This window comes from Hemitrygon akajei, chromosome 12 (assembly GCF_048418815.1).
Source record: "Hemitrygon akajei chromosome 12, sHemAka1.3, whole genome shotgun sequence".
NCBI classification, from domain to species: Eukaryota; Metazoa; Chordata; class Chondrichthyes; order Myliobatiformes; family Dasyatidae; genus Hemitrygon; species Hemitrygon akajei.
Window position 1 is genome coordinate 1002846 of NC_133135.1, and position 14532 is coordinate 1017377.

The window sequence follows — 14532 nt, forward strand, 5'->3', positions numbered from 1 at the left end:
AAGACAATAATACCATAAGATATAGGAACTGAATTAGGCCACTTGGTCCATTAAAACTACACCACCATTTCATCATGCTGTTCCAATTTTCCTCTCAGCCCCAGTCTCCTGCCTTGTCCCGTATCCCTTCATGCCCTGACCAATCAAGAATCTACCAACCTCTCTTAAATATACCTAATTTCTTGGAATCCACAGCCGTCTGTGAAAATGAATTCCACAGATTCACCACTCTCTGTCTAAAGAAATTCCTCCTCATCTTGGTTCTAAAAGTACGCCCCTCTATTCTGAGGCTGTGTTCTCTGGGTTTAGTCTCTCCCAACATAGGAAACATCCTCTCCACATCCACACCATCAATGCCTTTCACCATTCAATAGGTTTCAATGAGGTCACCCCTCATTCTTCTGAATTCCAGTGAATACAGGCCCAGAGCCTTCAGGCGCTCTTCATATGACAAGCCGTTCAATTCTGGAATCATTTTCATAAACCTCCTTTGAACCCTCTCTTGTTTCATCACATCCTTTCTAAGGTAAGGGACCCAAATCTGCTCACAATACTTTGTGAGGCCTCACCAGTGCTTTATAAAGTTTCAACATTACATCCTTGCTTTTATATTCTAGTCCATAAGACATAGGAGCAGAATTAGGCCATTTGGCCCATAGAGTCTGCTCCACCATTCAATCATAGCTGATCCTCTTTATTTACAACCTCAACCCCACTCCCCGGCCTTCTCTCCATAACCTTTGATTCCACGCCCAATCAAGAACCTATCAAGCTCTGCTTTAAATATACCCACTGGCCTGGCTTCCACAGCTGCCTGTGGTAATAAATTCCATAAGTTCACCACTCTCTTGCTAAAGAAATGTCTCCACATCCCTGTTTTAAATGGACACCCCTCTATTCTGAAGCTGTGCTCTCTTGTCCTAGACTCCCCCAACTTAGGAAACATTCTTTCCACATCTACCATGTTTAGATCTTTCAACATTAGGAAGATTTCAATGAGATCTCCCTTCATCCTTCTAAATTCCAGTGAGTACAGTCCCAAAGCCATCAAACATGCCTCATATGCTAACTCTTTCATTCCCGGAATCATCCTTGTGAGCCTCCTCTGGACCCTCTCCAATGCCAGCATACCTTTTCTGAGATGAGGAGCACAAAACTGTTCACAGTACTCAAGGTGAGGCCTCACCAGTGCCTTATAAAGCCTCAGCATCACATCCCTGCTCTTGTATTCCAGACCTTTTGAAATGAATGCTAAGACTGCATTTGCCTTCCTCACCACATACGTTACCTGCAAGTTAACATTCAGATTGTTCTGCACAAGGACTGCCAAGTCTCATCGCGCCTCTGTTTTTTGTATTTACTCTCTGTTTAGAAAACAGTCAACCTTTTCATTTCTTCTATCAAAGTGCATGATTATTCATTTCCCAACACTGTATTCCAGCTGCCATTTATTTTCCCCTTCTCCTAAACTGCCCAAGTCCTTCTGCAACCTTTCTACTTCCTCATAATTACCAGCCCCTCCATCTATCTTCATATCATCTACAAACTTTGCAACAAAACCATCAATTTGGTGATCGAAATCATTGACATAGATAGATACTTTATTGATCCACATCCTTATTGCTGTTGGGGAGTCTGTAAACAGCTCCTATTGGGGTCTTTTTACCCTTGGAGTTCCTTAGCTTTACCAACAGTTATTCAACACCTTCAACCATAAGACTATAAGGTATAGGAGCAGAATTAGGTCATTCAGCCTATTGAGTCTGCTCTGCCATTCCATCATGGCTGATCCCGGATCCCACTCAACCCCATACACCTGCCTTCTTGTCATAGCCTTTGATGTTCTGACCAATCAGGAAACAATTAAGTTCTGCCTTAAATATACCCATGGACTTGTCCTCCACTGCAGTCTGTGGCAGGGAGTTGCACAGATTCATTACTCTCTAGCCAAAAAAATTCCTCCATACTCCGTTCTAAAAGGTCGCTCCTCAATATTGCATTTGTGCCCTTTAATTCTGGATACTCCCGCCATAGGAAACAACCTCCCCACCTCAACCTTATCTAGTCCTTTCAATATTCAGTTGGATTTAAATGAGATCCATCCTGCATTCTTCTAAGTTTCAGTGAGTACAGGCCCAAAGCTGCCAAATGATTCTCATATATTAACCCCTTCATCCCCAGAATCATCCTCGTAAACTTCCTCTGGACCCTCTCCAATAACTACACATCTTTTCTGAGATATTGGACCCAAAACTGTTGCTAATATTCCAAGTGCGTCCAGACCAGTGTCTTATAAAGCTTCAGCATTATCTCCTTGCTTTTAACATATAACCATATAACAATTACAACACGGAAACAGACCATCTCAGCCCTTCTAGTCTGTGCCGAACGCTTACTCTCACCTAGTCCCACTGGCCCGCACTCAGCCCATAACCCTCCATTCCTTTCCTGTTCATATACCTATCCAATTTTACTTTAAATGACAATACTGAACCTGCCTCGACCACTTCTACTGGAAGCTCATTCCACACAGCTACCACTCTCTGAGTAAAGAAATTCCCCCTCGTGTTACCCTTAAACTTTTGCCCCCTAACTCTCAACTCATGTCCTCTTGTTTGAATCTCCCCTACTCTCAATGAAAAAGCCTATCTACGAAAACTCTATCTATCCCCCTCATAATTTTAAATACCTCTATCAAGTCCCCCCCTCAACCTTCTATGCTCCAAAGAATAAAGACCTAACTTGTTCAACCTTTCCCTGTAATTTAGGTGCTGAAACCCAGGTAACATTCTAGTAAATCTTCTCTGTATTCTCTCTATTTTGTTGATATCTTTCCTATAATTTGGTGACCAGAGCTGTACACAATACTCCAAACTCGGCCTTACCAACGCCTTGTACAAATTTAATATTACATCCCAACTCCAATACTCAATGCTCTGATTTATAAAGGCCAGCATACCAAAAGCTTTCTTCACCACCCTATCCACATGCGATTCCACCTTCAGGGAACTATGCACCATTATTCCTAGATCACTCTGTTCTGCTGCATTCTTCAATGCCCTACCATTCACCATGTATGTCCTAGTTGAATTATTCCTACCAAAATGTAGCACCTCATTCTTATCAGCATTGAACTCCATCTGTCATCATTCAGCTCACTCTTCTAACTGGCCTAAATCTCTCTGCAAACTTTGAGAACTTACTTCATTATCCACAACACCACCTACCTTAGTATCATCTGCATTCTTACTAATCCAATTTACCACCCCATCATCCAGATCATTAATGTAAATGACAAACAACATTGGACCCAGTACATAGAATAGTACAGCACAGTACAGGCCCTTTGGCCCACAATGTTGTACCGACACTTAAACTCTGCCTCCCATATAACCCTCCACCTTAAATTCCTCCATATACCTGTCTAGTAGTCTCTTAAATTTTACAAGTGTATCTGCCTCCACCACTGACTCAGGCAGTGCATTCCATGCACCAACCACTCTCTGAGTGAAAAACCTTCCTCTAATATCGCCCTTGAACTTCCCACCCCTTACCTTAAATACATTTCCTCTTGTGGTGCCCTGGGGAAGAGGCGCTGACTGTCTACTCTATGTATTCCTCTTAAATATTCCGCTATATCTATTTTTCTTAATATCTTGTACACCTCTATCATGTCTCCTCTCATCCTCCTTCTCACCAAAGAGTAAAGCCCTAGCTCCCTTAATCTCTGATCATAATGCATACTCTGTAAACCAGGCAGCATCCTGGTAAATCTCCTCTGTACCCTTTCCAGTGCTTTCACATCCTTCCTATAGTGAGGCGACCAGAACTGGACACAGTACTCCAAGTGTGGCCTAACCAGAGTTTTAAAGAGCTGCATCATTACATCACATCTCTTAAACTCTATCCCTCGACTTATGAAAGCTAACACCCCATAAGCTTTATTAACTATCCCATCTACCTGTGAGGCAACTTTCAGGGATCTCTGGACATGTACCCCAGATCTCTCTGCTCCTCCATACTACCAACTATCCTGCCATTTACTTTGTACTCTGCCTTGGAGTTTGTCCTTCCAAAGTGTACCAACTTACACTTCTCTGGGTTGAACTCCATCTGCCACTTCTCAGCCCACTTCTGCATCCTATGAATGTCTCTCTGCAATCTTTGACAATCCTCTACATTATCCACAACACCACCAAGCTTTGTGTCATCTGCAAACTTGCCAACCCACCCTTCTACCCCCACACCCAGGTCGTTAATAAAAATCACAAAAAGTAGAGGTCCCAGAACCGATCCTTGTGGGACACCACTAGTCACAACCCTTCAATCCGAATGTACTCCCTCCACCACGACCCTTTGCTTTTGGGAGGCAAACCAATTCTGAATCCAACTGGCTAAACTTCGCTGGATCCCATGCCTTCTGACTTTCTGAATAAGCCTATCATGTGGAACATTATCAAATGCCTTACTAAAATCCATGTAGATCACATCTACTGCACTACCCTCATCTATATTCCTGGTCACCTCCTCGAAGAACTCTGGCAGGCTTGTTAAGCACGATCTGCCCTTCACAAAATCATGCTGACTGTCCCTTATCAGACCATGATTCTCTAAATGTCCATAGATCCTATCTCTAAGAATCTTTTCCAACAGCTTTTCCACCACAGATGTACGGCTCACTGGTCTATAATTACTCAGACTATCCCTACTACCTTTTTTGAACAAGGGGACAACATTCATCTTCCTCCAATTCTCTGGTACCATTCCCGTGGACAACGATGACATAAAGATCCTAGCCAGTGGCTCAGCAATCTCTTCCCTCACCTCGTGGAGCAGCCTGGGGAATATTCTATCAGACCCTGGGGACTTAACCATCCTAATGTATTTTAACAACTCCAACACCTCCTCTCTCTTAATATCAACATGCTCTGGAATATCAACCTCACTCATATTGTCCTCACTGTCATCAAGTTCCCTGTCATTGGTGAATACCAAAGAGAAATATTCATTAAGGACCTCGCTCACTTCCACGGCCTCCAGGCACATCTTCCCACTTTTATCTCTAATTGGTCCTACCTTCACTCCTGTCATCCTTTTGTTCTTCACATAATTGAAGGATACCTTGGGGTTTTCCTTTACCCTAGTCGCCAAGGCCTTCTCATGCCCCCTTCTTGCTCTCATCAGCCCCTTAAGCTTCTTTCTTGCTACCCTATATTCCTCAATAGACCCATCTGATGCATGCTTCCTAAACCTCATGTATGCTGCCTTCTTCCACCTGACTAGATTTTCCACCTCACTTGTCACCCATGGTTCCTTCACCCTACCATTCTTTATCTCCCTCACTGGGACAAATTTATACCTAACATCCTGAAAGAGATCCTTAAACATCGATCACATGTCCTTAGTACATTCCCCTGCAAAAAACATCATCCCAATTCACACCTACAAGTTCTAGCCTTATAGCCTCATAATTTGCCCTTCCCCAATCAAAAATTTTCCTGTCCTCTCTGATTCTATCCTTTTCCATGATAATGTTAAAGGCCAGGGAGGGGTGGTCACTGTTCCCCAGATGCTCACCCACTGACAGATCTGTGGCCTGACCCGGTTCGTTACCTAATACCAGATCTAGTATGGCATTCCCCCTAGTCGGTCTGTCAACATACTGTGACAGGAATCCATCCTGGACACACTGAACATACTCTGTCCCATCTAAACCATTGGAAATAATCAGGTGCCAATCAATATTAGGGAAGTTAAAGTCACCCATGATAACAATCCTGTTATTTTTGCACCTTTCCAAAATCTGGCTCCCAATCTGCTCCTCGGTATCTCTGCTGCTATCAGGGGGCCTATAGAATACTCCCAATAGAGTAACTGCTCCCTTCCTGTTCCTTACTTCCACCCATATTGACTCAAAAGAGGATCCTGCTAAATTACCCACCCTTTCTGTAACTGTGATAGTATCCATGACCAGTAATGCCATCCCTCCTCCCCTTTTTCCCCCTTCTCTATCTCTTTTAAAGCACTGAAATCCAGGAATATAGAGAATCTATTCCTGTACTAGTGCCAGCCAAGTCTCCGTAATGGCCACTACATCATAATTCCATGAATGTATCCAAGCTCTCAGTTCATCATCTTTGTTCCTGATGCTTCTTGCTTTGAATTACACACACTTTAGCCCTTCTACCTTTACACCCTTTGATCTGCTTCTCTTTCCTCAAAATCTCTCTATATGTTAGATCTGGCTTTACTCCATGCATTTCTTCCACTGCTCTATCGCTCTGGGTCCCCTTACAAACTAGTTTAAACCCTCCCAAAGCATGCTAGCAAACCAATCTGCAAGGATATTGCTCCCCCTCGAGTTCAGGTGCAACCCATCCAATCTATACAGGTCCCACCTTCCCCAGAAGAGATCCCAATGATCCAAAAATTTAAAACCCTGCCCCCTGCACCAACTCCTCAGCCACACATTCAACTGCCATCTCCTCCAATTCTTACCATCACTATCACGTAGCACTGGCAGCAATCCTGAGGATGTCACTCTCGAGGTCCTGTTCTTCAGCCTTCTTCCTAGTCTCTGAAACTCACACTTCAGGACCTCATTCCTCTTCCTGCTCATGTCATTGGTACCAACATGTATCATGACTTCTGGTTGCTTTCCCTCTCGTATCAGGTTGTCGTGCACCCAGTCAGAGACATCCCGGACCCTGGCACCCAGGAGGCAATAAACCATGCGGGTGTCCTTCTCACATCCACGATATCTACTGTCTGCTCCCCAGACTATACAGTAGCCAATGATGACAGCTCTCCTCTTCTCTGTTCCACCCTTCTGCACCACAGGGTCAGACTCAGTGCCGGAGGCCCTGCCACAGTGGCTCACCCCTGGTTGGTCATCCCCGCCAACAGTATCCATGACAGTATACTTATTATTCAGGGGAATGGCTACAGGGGAGCTCTGCACTACCTGTGTACTCACCTTCGCTTTCCCTCCTCTGACTGTTACCCAACGACCTGCTTCCGGCAGCCTAGGTGTGACTACCTCCCTGTAGCTCTCATCTATGACGGCCTCATTCTCCCTTATGAGTCGAAGGTCATCCAGCTGCTGCTCCAGATTCCTCACACGGTCTTCCAGATCGCCCAGCTGCATGCACTTCTGGCAGATGTGACTCTGCGGGAGAGCAGAGTTCCCCCAAGACTACCATATCTCATATGAGAGGCACATCACCTCTCAGCAGGCATTGTAAAGCCTAACTGGGAGCAAGGTCATCCTCCGCCTCTTCTCTTTGCTTTTATGTTCTATTTCCCTTGAAATAAATGCACACATTGCAATTGCATTCTTTCATAGACTAAAGTTGTAAATTAACCTTCTGGGGGTCTTGGAAGACTCCTAAATCCCTCTGCACCTCTTTTTGAATCTTCTTCTCATTTAGAAAATAGTCCACACTGTTGTTCCTTTTACCAAAATGCATTATCATACATATCTACCTATCTTCGTATCATCCGCAAACTTCACCAAAATGCCATCAATTCGATGATCTAAAGCACTGACAAATAGTGTAAAAAGTAGTGGTCCCAATATTAACCCCTGAAGAATGCACTAGTTGCCAGCAGCCGAGCAGAAAGGGCCCCTTTTATTCCCACTTTCTGCCTTCTGCCTGTTAGCCATTCCTCTATCCATGCCAGTATCTTTCCTGTAACACCATAGGATTTTATCTTGTTAAGCAGCCTCCTGTATGGTAAATATGAAATGCCTTCTGAAAATCTAAGTAAATGACATCCACTGCCTTACTTCCTCGAAGAACTCTTATCAGATTTGTAAGGCAAGATTTCCCTTCACAGAAACCATGCTGACTTTGACTTATTTAATCATTAGTCTCCAACACTTTCCCAACCACTGAGGTTAGGCTAACTGGACTATAATTTCCTTTCTTTTGCCTTCCTCCCTTCTTAAAGAGTGGAGTGACATTTGCAATCTTCCAGTCCTCTGGGACCATGCCAGAATTGAGTGATTGGGTTGCAGACACCAACAGAATCAACAAACTCATTTGTAAGGCCAGTGATGTTGTGAGGGTGGAACTGGACTCTCTGATGGTGGTGTCTGAAAAGAGGATGCTGTCCAAGTTGCATGCCATCTTGGACAGTGACTCCCATCCACTCCATAATGTACTGGTTAGGCACAGGAGTTCATTCAGCCAGAGACTCATTCCACCGAGATATAACACTGAGTGTCACAGGAAATCATTCTTACCTGTGGCCATCAAACTTTACAACTCCTCCCTCGGAGTGTCAGACACCCTGAGCCAATAGGCTGGTCCTGGACTTATTTCCACTTGGAATAATTTACTTATTATTATTTAATTATTTATGGTTTTATATTGCTATATTCCTACATTATTCCTGGTTGGTGTGGCTGTAATGAAACCCAGTTTCCCTCGGGATCAATAAAGTATGTCTGTCTGTCTGTCTTGAAAGATCATGACCAATCCATCTGTTATATGTTCAGCAACCTCCTTCAGGACTCTGGGATGTAGTCCATCTGGCCCAGGTGACTTATCCACCTTAAGACCTTTCAGTCTGCCTAGCAGCTTTTTCTTTGTAATAGTAATGGCACTCATCCTGCCCTCTGATACTTAAGAATGTCTGGCACACTGCTGGTGTATTCCACAGTGAAGACAGATGCAAAGTACCCATTCAGTTCATCTGCCATTTCTTTGTCCGCCATGATTACCTCACCAGCATCATTTTTCAATGGTCTAATATCAACTCTCTACTCTTTATATCACCTCTTTTGCTCTTTATATATCTGAAAAAACTTTTGGTATCTTGCTTTATATTGTTGGCTAGTCTGCCCTCGTATGTTATTTTTCCCTCCTTATAGCTTTTCTAGTTGCCTTTTGCTGGATTTTAAAAACATCCCAATCATCCAACTTCCCACTCACTTTTGCTACCTTATATGCCCTTTCCTTGGCTTTTATGCAGTCCTTAACTTCCATTGTTAGCCACAGTTGCCTACCCTTTGCATTTGAGAACTTCTTCCCCTGTGGGATATATGTGTCGTGTGTTTTGTGAACTGTTCCCAGAAACTTCAGCCACCTCTGCTCTGCCGTCATCCCCACCAGCATCCTCCTCTAATCCACCTGGGCAAGCTCCTCTCTCAATCCCCTGTAATTCCCTTTATTCAATTGCAGTACTGATGTATGTAACTTCTGCTTCTCCCTCTCAAACTGCAGTATGTTATGATTGTTGTCTCCTAAGTGTTCCTTTACATTAAGCTCCCCAATAAGATCTGGATTATTATGCGACACCCAATTTAAGATAGCCTTTCCCCAAGTAGGCTCAAGGACAAGCTGCTCTAAAAAGCTATCTCATAGGCATTCAACAAATTCACTCTCTTGCCATTTGATACCAACCTGATTTTCCCCTTGCATATCCCCCATTACAAATGTGTCATTACCCTTATTAAATGCCTTTTCCAGCTCCCTTTGCAATATTAACCCCACATCTTGGCTACTATCTGGAGGGCTTTATGATTCATAATGGTTTTTCACCCTTGCAATTTCTTAACTCCACCCACAAAGATTCAACATTCTCTGACCCTATGTCACCTCTCCTATAAGTAATTCCATCTCTTACTAACAGAGCTCCACCATCGCTTATGCTTTCTTGCCTGTCCTTTCAATACAAAGTATATCTTTTGATGTTAAGCTCCCAACTATGGCCTTCTTTCAGGCACGACTCAGTGATGCCCACAACGTCATACCGACCAATCTCTAATTGCACCGAGTTCATCCACCTTATTCCGAATGCAACACACATTCACACACAGAACCTTCAGTCCTGCATTTTTCACCCTTTTGAATTTTGTCTCTGTGGTACAACTTAACTTTTTGCTCTGTTTGCATTTGTACCCAGTCATTGGCTTGGTAAATGACATCCACTACCTCTCCTTTGTCCACCCTGCTTGTTATTTCCTCGAAGAACTCTTAACAGATTTGTCAGGCAAGATTTCCCTGCACGGAAACCATGCTGACACTCCATGTCTTTTCCCGCTCTCTTTGCAATCTCACCCTCACATCCTGGCTACTATTTGACACCTTTATATGATTTTGTCACACCATACTCAATCTTTTGATTCCTGACTTTGTATGAGGTCTTACCAACATCTACCTCCACAAACTCTCCACTAACTGTTCTGGCACTGGTTTCCATCCCTCTACAACTCTAGTTTAAACCCCACTGTGCCGCATTAACAATCCTTCCTGCTAGGATATTAAATCCCCTCCAATTCAGTGCAAACTCTCCCTTTTTTACAGTCTTACCATCCCTGGAAGAGAGCCCAGTGATCCAAAAATCTTATGCCCTTCCTCTTGCACCAACTCCTTAGGCATGTTTTAAACTGTATAATCTTCCTAGTTCTAGCCTCTCTAGTACGTGGCATGGGTAGCAATCCTGAGACCACATCTCTGGAGATCCTGCACCTTTAACTCCCCAAACTCCCTATGTTGAACCTTGTCACTAATCCTGCCTATGTCATTGGTACCTACATGAACCATGACTTCTGACTGTTCACCACCCCACTGAAGAATGCTGAAGTCTCGATCCAAGATATTCTGGACCCTGGCACCCGGGAGGCAACATATCATCCAGGAATCTCGTTCTCACCCACAGAACCTCCTGTCCTTCTGCCTAAGTAACAAATCCTCTATCTCCACAGCGTGCCACTTCTACCCCCTCCCTTCCAAGTCACAGAGGCAGTCTCAATGCCAGAGTCCCCAACACTGTGACTTTTCTCAGTTAGGTCATCATACATCCTGCAAGAGGAGCAATCTGCCTGACATATCTACTGTCCTAGCTGAGCAGATATAAAGAAAAGGAAAAAAAACTTGAGCTTTTCTATCCTTTGCTTTCTCTGAGTGAAGCCTCTCTTCGCAGAAGCCTTGAAGAAGTAAAGCATTAAGATACCAATCTGACGATGCACTCAGACAACAGTTGCTGTGATAAAGGGATTGACAGACAGGTAGAGTGAAGGCGATGGAGGTGGTTACAGAGATGGGTTGAAGTGTAGGGGCCAGATTGTGTTACAGAGACAGGGAGAATGAAGGAGGGTGTTACAGAAGCAGTGAGAGTGAAGGGGATGGAGTGGGCTACAGAGACAGGGAGGGGTGTAGGGACCAGAGGGTGTTACAGAGATGGAGCAAGGGAAGGAGAAGAAGAGGGTTAAGGCGATGGAGATGGGTGTAGGGGGATGGAGGTGGTTATAGAGTTGGGGAGGGTGTAGGGACTGGAGAGTGTTATAGAGACAGGGAGAGAGAAGGGGACAGTGGAGGTTGAAGAGATAGGGTGGTGTGTAGGGGCCAAAGGGTGTAACAGAGATGGAGAGAGAGAAGGGGACGGCAGAGGTTACATGGATGGGGTGGTGTGAAGGGGCCAGAGGGTGTTGCAGAGATGGGGAGAGGGAAAGGGAAGAAGGAGGTTGCAGTGATAAGGGGAGTGAAAGGGATGGTGGTGATTATAGAGACGGGAGGAGTGAAGGAGATGCAAGTGGTTATAGAGACGGGAGGAGTGAAGGGGATGGTGGTGGTTATTGAGATGGGGTATTGTTTGGAAACCAGAGGAGCTTATAGAGATGGGCAGAGTGAAGGGGAAGGAGGGTGTTACAGAGACAGGGAGAATGAAGGTGAAAGAGGATGTTACAGAGATGGGGAGAGTGAATGGGCTGGTGGTAGTTATGGGGACAGGGAGAATGAGGTGGAAAAAGGGAGTTACATAGAAACATAGAAAATAGGTGCAGGAGTAGGCCATTCAGCCCTTCGAGCCTGCACCACCATTCAGTATGTTCATGGCTGATCATCCAACTCAGAACTCTGTACCTGCTTTCTCTCCATACCCCCTGATCCCTTTAGCCACAAGGGCCATATCTACTTCCTCCTAAATATAGCCAATGAACCGGCCTCAAGAGAGAGTGCAGAGACGATTTACTAGGATGTTACCAGGGTTTCAGCACTTAAGTTACAGAGAAAGGTTGAACAAGTTAGGTCTCTATTCATTGGAGCGTAGAAGGTTGAGGGGGGATTTGATCGAGGTATTTAAAATGTTGAGAGGGATAGATAGAGTTGACGTGAATAGGCTGTTTCCATTGAGAGTAGGGGAGATTCAAACGAGAGGACATGATTTGAGAGTTAGGGGGCAAAAGTTTAAGGGAAACACGAGGGGGTATTTCTTTACTCAGAGAGTGATAGCTGTGTGGAATGAGCTTCCTGTAGAAGTAGTAGAGGCCAGATCAGTTGTGTCATTTAAGGTAAAATTGGATAGGTATATGGATAGGAAAGGAGTGGAGGGTTATGGGCTGAGTGCGGGTAGGTGGGACTAGGTGAGATTAAGAGTTCGGCACGGACTAGGAGGGCCGGAATGGCCTGTTTCCGTGCTGTGATTGTTATATGGTTATATGGTTAACTGTTTCCTGTGGCAGAGAATTCCACAGATTCACCACACTCTGTGTGAAGAAGTTTTTCCTCATCTCGGTCCTAAAAGGCTTCCCCTTTATCCTTAAACTGTGACCCCTCATTCTGGACTTCCCCAACATCGGAAACAATCTTCCTGCATCTAGCCTGACCAATCCCTTTAGAATTTTATACGTTTCAATAAGATCCCCCCTCACTCTTCTAAATTCCAGTGAGTATGAGCCGAGTCAATCCAGTCTTTCTTCATATGAAAGTCCTGCCATCCCAGGAATCAATCTGGTGAACCGTCTCTGTACCGTCTTTCCTCAGATTAGGGGACCAAAACTGCACACAATACTCTAGGTGCGGTCTCACCAAGGCCTTGTACAACTGCAGTAGAACCTCCCTGCTCCTGTACTCAAATCCTTTTGCTATGAATGCCAACATACCATTTGCCTTTTTCACCACCTGCTGTACTGCATGCCCACCTTCAATGACTGGTGTACAATGACACCCAGGTCTCGTTGCACCTCCCCTTTTCCTAATCGGCCACCGTTCAGATAATAATCTGTTTTCCTGTTCTTGCAACCAAAGTGGATAACCTCACATTTATCCACATTAAATTGCATCTGCCATGTATTTGCCCACTCACCTAACCTATCCAAGTCACCCTGCATCCTCTTAGCATCCTCCTCACAGCTAACACCGCCGCCCAGCTTCGTGTCATCCGCAAACTTGGAGATGCTGCATTTAATTCCCTTGTCTAAATCATTAATATATATTGTAAACAACTGGGGTCCCAGCACTGAGTCTTGCGGTACCCCACTAGTCACTGCCTGCCATTCTGAAAAGGTCCCATTTACTCCCACTCTTTGCTTCCTGTCTGCCAACCCATTCTCTATCCACATCAATACCGTACCCCCAATACCGTGTGCTTTAAGTTTGCACACTAATCTCCTGTGTGGGACCTTGTCAAAAGCCTTTTGAAAATCTAAGTATACCACATCCACTGGCTCTCCCCTATCCACTCTACTAGTTACATCTTCAAAAAATTCTATAAGATTCGACAGACATGATTTTCCTTTCACAAATCCATGCTGACTTTGTCCGATGATTTCACCTCTTTCCAAATGTGCTGTTATCACATCTTTGATAACCGACTCTAGCATTTTCCCCACCACCGATGTCAGACTAACCAGTCTATCATTCCCCGGTTTCTCTCTCCCTCCTTTCTTAAAAAGTGGGGTTACATTAGCCACCCTCCAATCCTCAGGAACTAATCCAGAATCTAAGGAGTTTTGAAAAATTATCACTAATGCATCCACTATTTCTTGGGCTACTTCCTTAAGCACTCTGGGATGCAGACCATCTGGCCCTGTGGATTTATCTGCCTTTAATCCCTTCAATTTACCTAACACCACTTCCCTACTAACATGTATTTCTCTCAGTTCCTCCATCTCACTAGACCCTCGGTCCCTTACTATTTCCGGAAGATTATTTATGTCCTCCTTAGTGAAGACAGAACCAAAGTAGTTATTCAATTGGTCTGCCATGTCATTGTTCCCTATGATCAATTCACCTGTTTCTGACTGTAAAGGACCTACATTTGTCATGACCAATCTTTTTCTTTTCACATATCTATAAAAGCTTTTACAGTTAGTTTTTATGTTTCCTGCCAGCTTTCTCTCATAATCTTTTTCCCCTTTCCTAATTAAGCCCTTTGTCCTCCTCTGCTGGTCTCTGAATTTCTCCCAGTCCTCAGGTGTGCCGCTTTTTTTTGCTAATCTATATATTTCTTCTTTGGACTTGATACCATCCCTAATTTCCCTTGTCAGCCACGGGTGCACTACCTTCCCTGGTTTATTCTTTTGTTGAACTGGGATGAACAATTGTTGTAGTTCATCCATGCAATCTTTAAATGCTTGCCATTGCATATCCACCGTCAACCCTTTAAGTGTCATTTGTCAGTTTATCTTAGCTAATTCACGTCTCATACCTTCAAAGTTACCCTTCTTTAAGTTCAGAACCTTTGTTTCTGAATTAACTATGTCACTCTCCATCTTAATGAAGAATTCCACCATATTATGGTCAC

At 44.2% G+C, this 14532-nt stretch overlaps 1 protein-coding gene across 2 annotated transcripts in view; it reads left to right on the plus strand.

Moving 5' to 3' along the window:
* col11a1a (collagen, type XI, alpha 1a) overlaps positions 1-14532 on the plus strand; it is a 386832-nt gene that overhangs the window by 45831 nt on the left and 326469 nt on the right. The window lies entirely within an intron of this gene.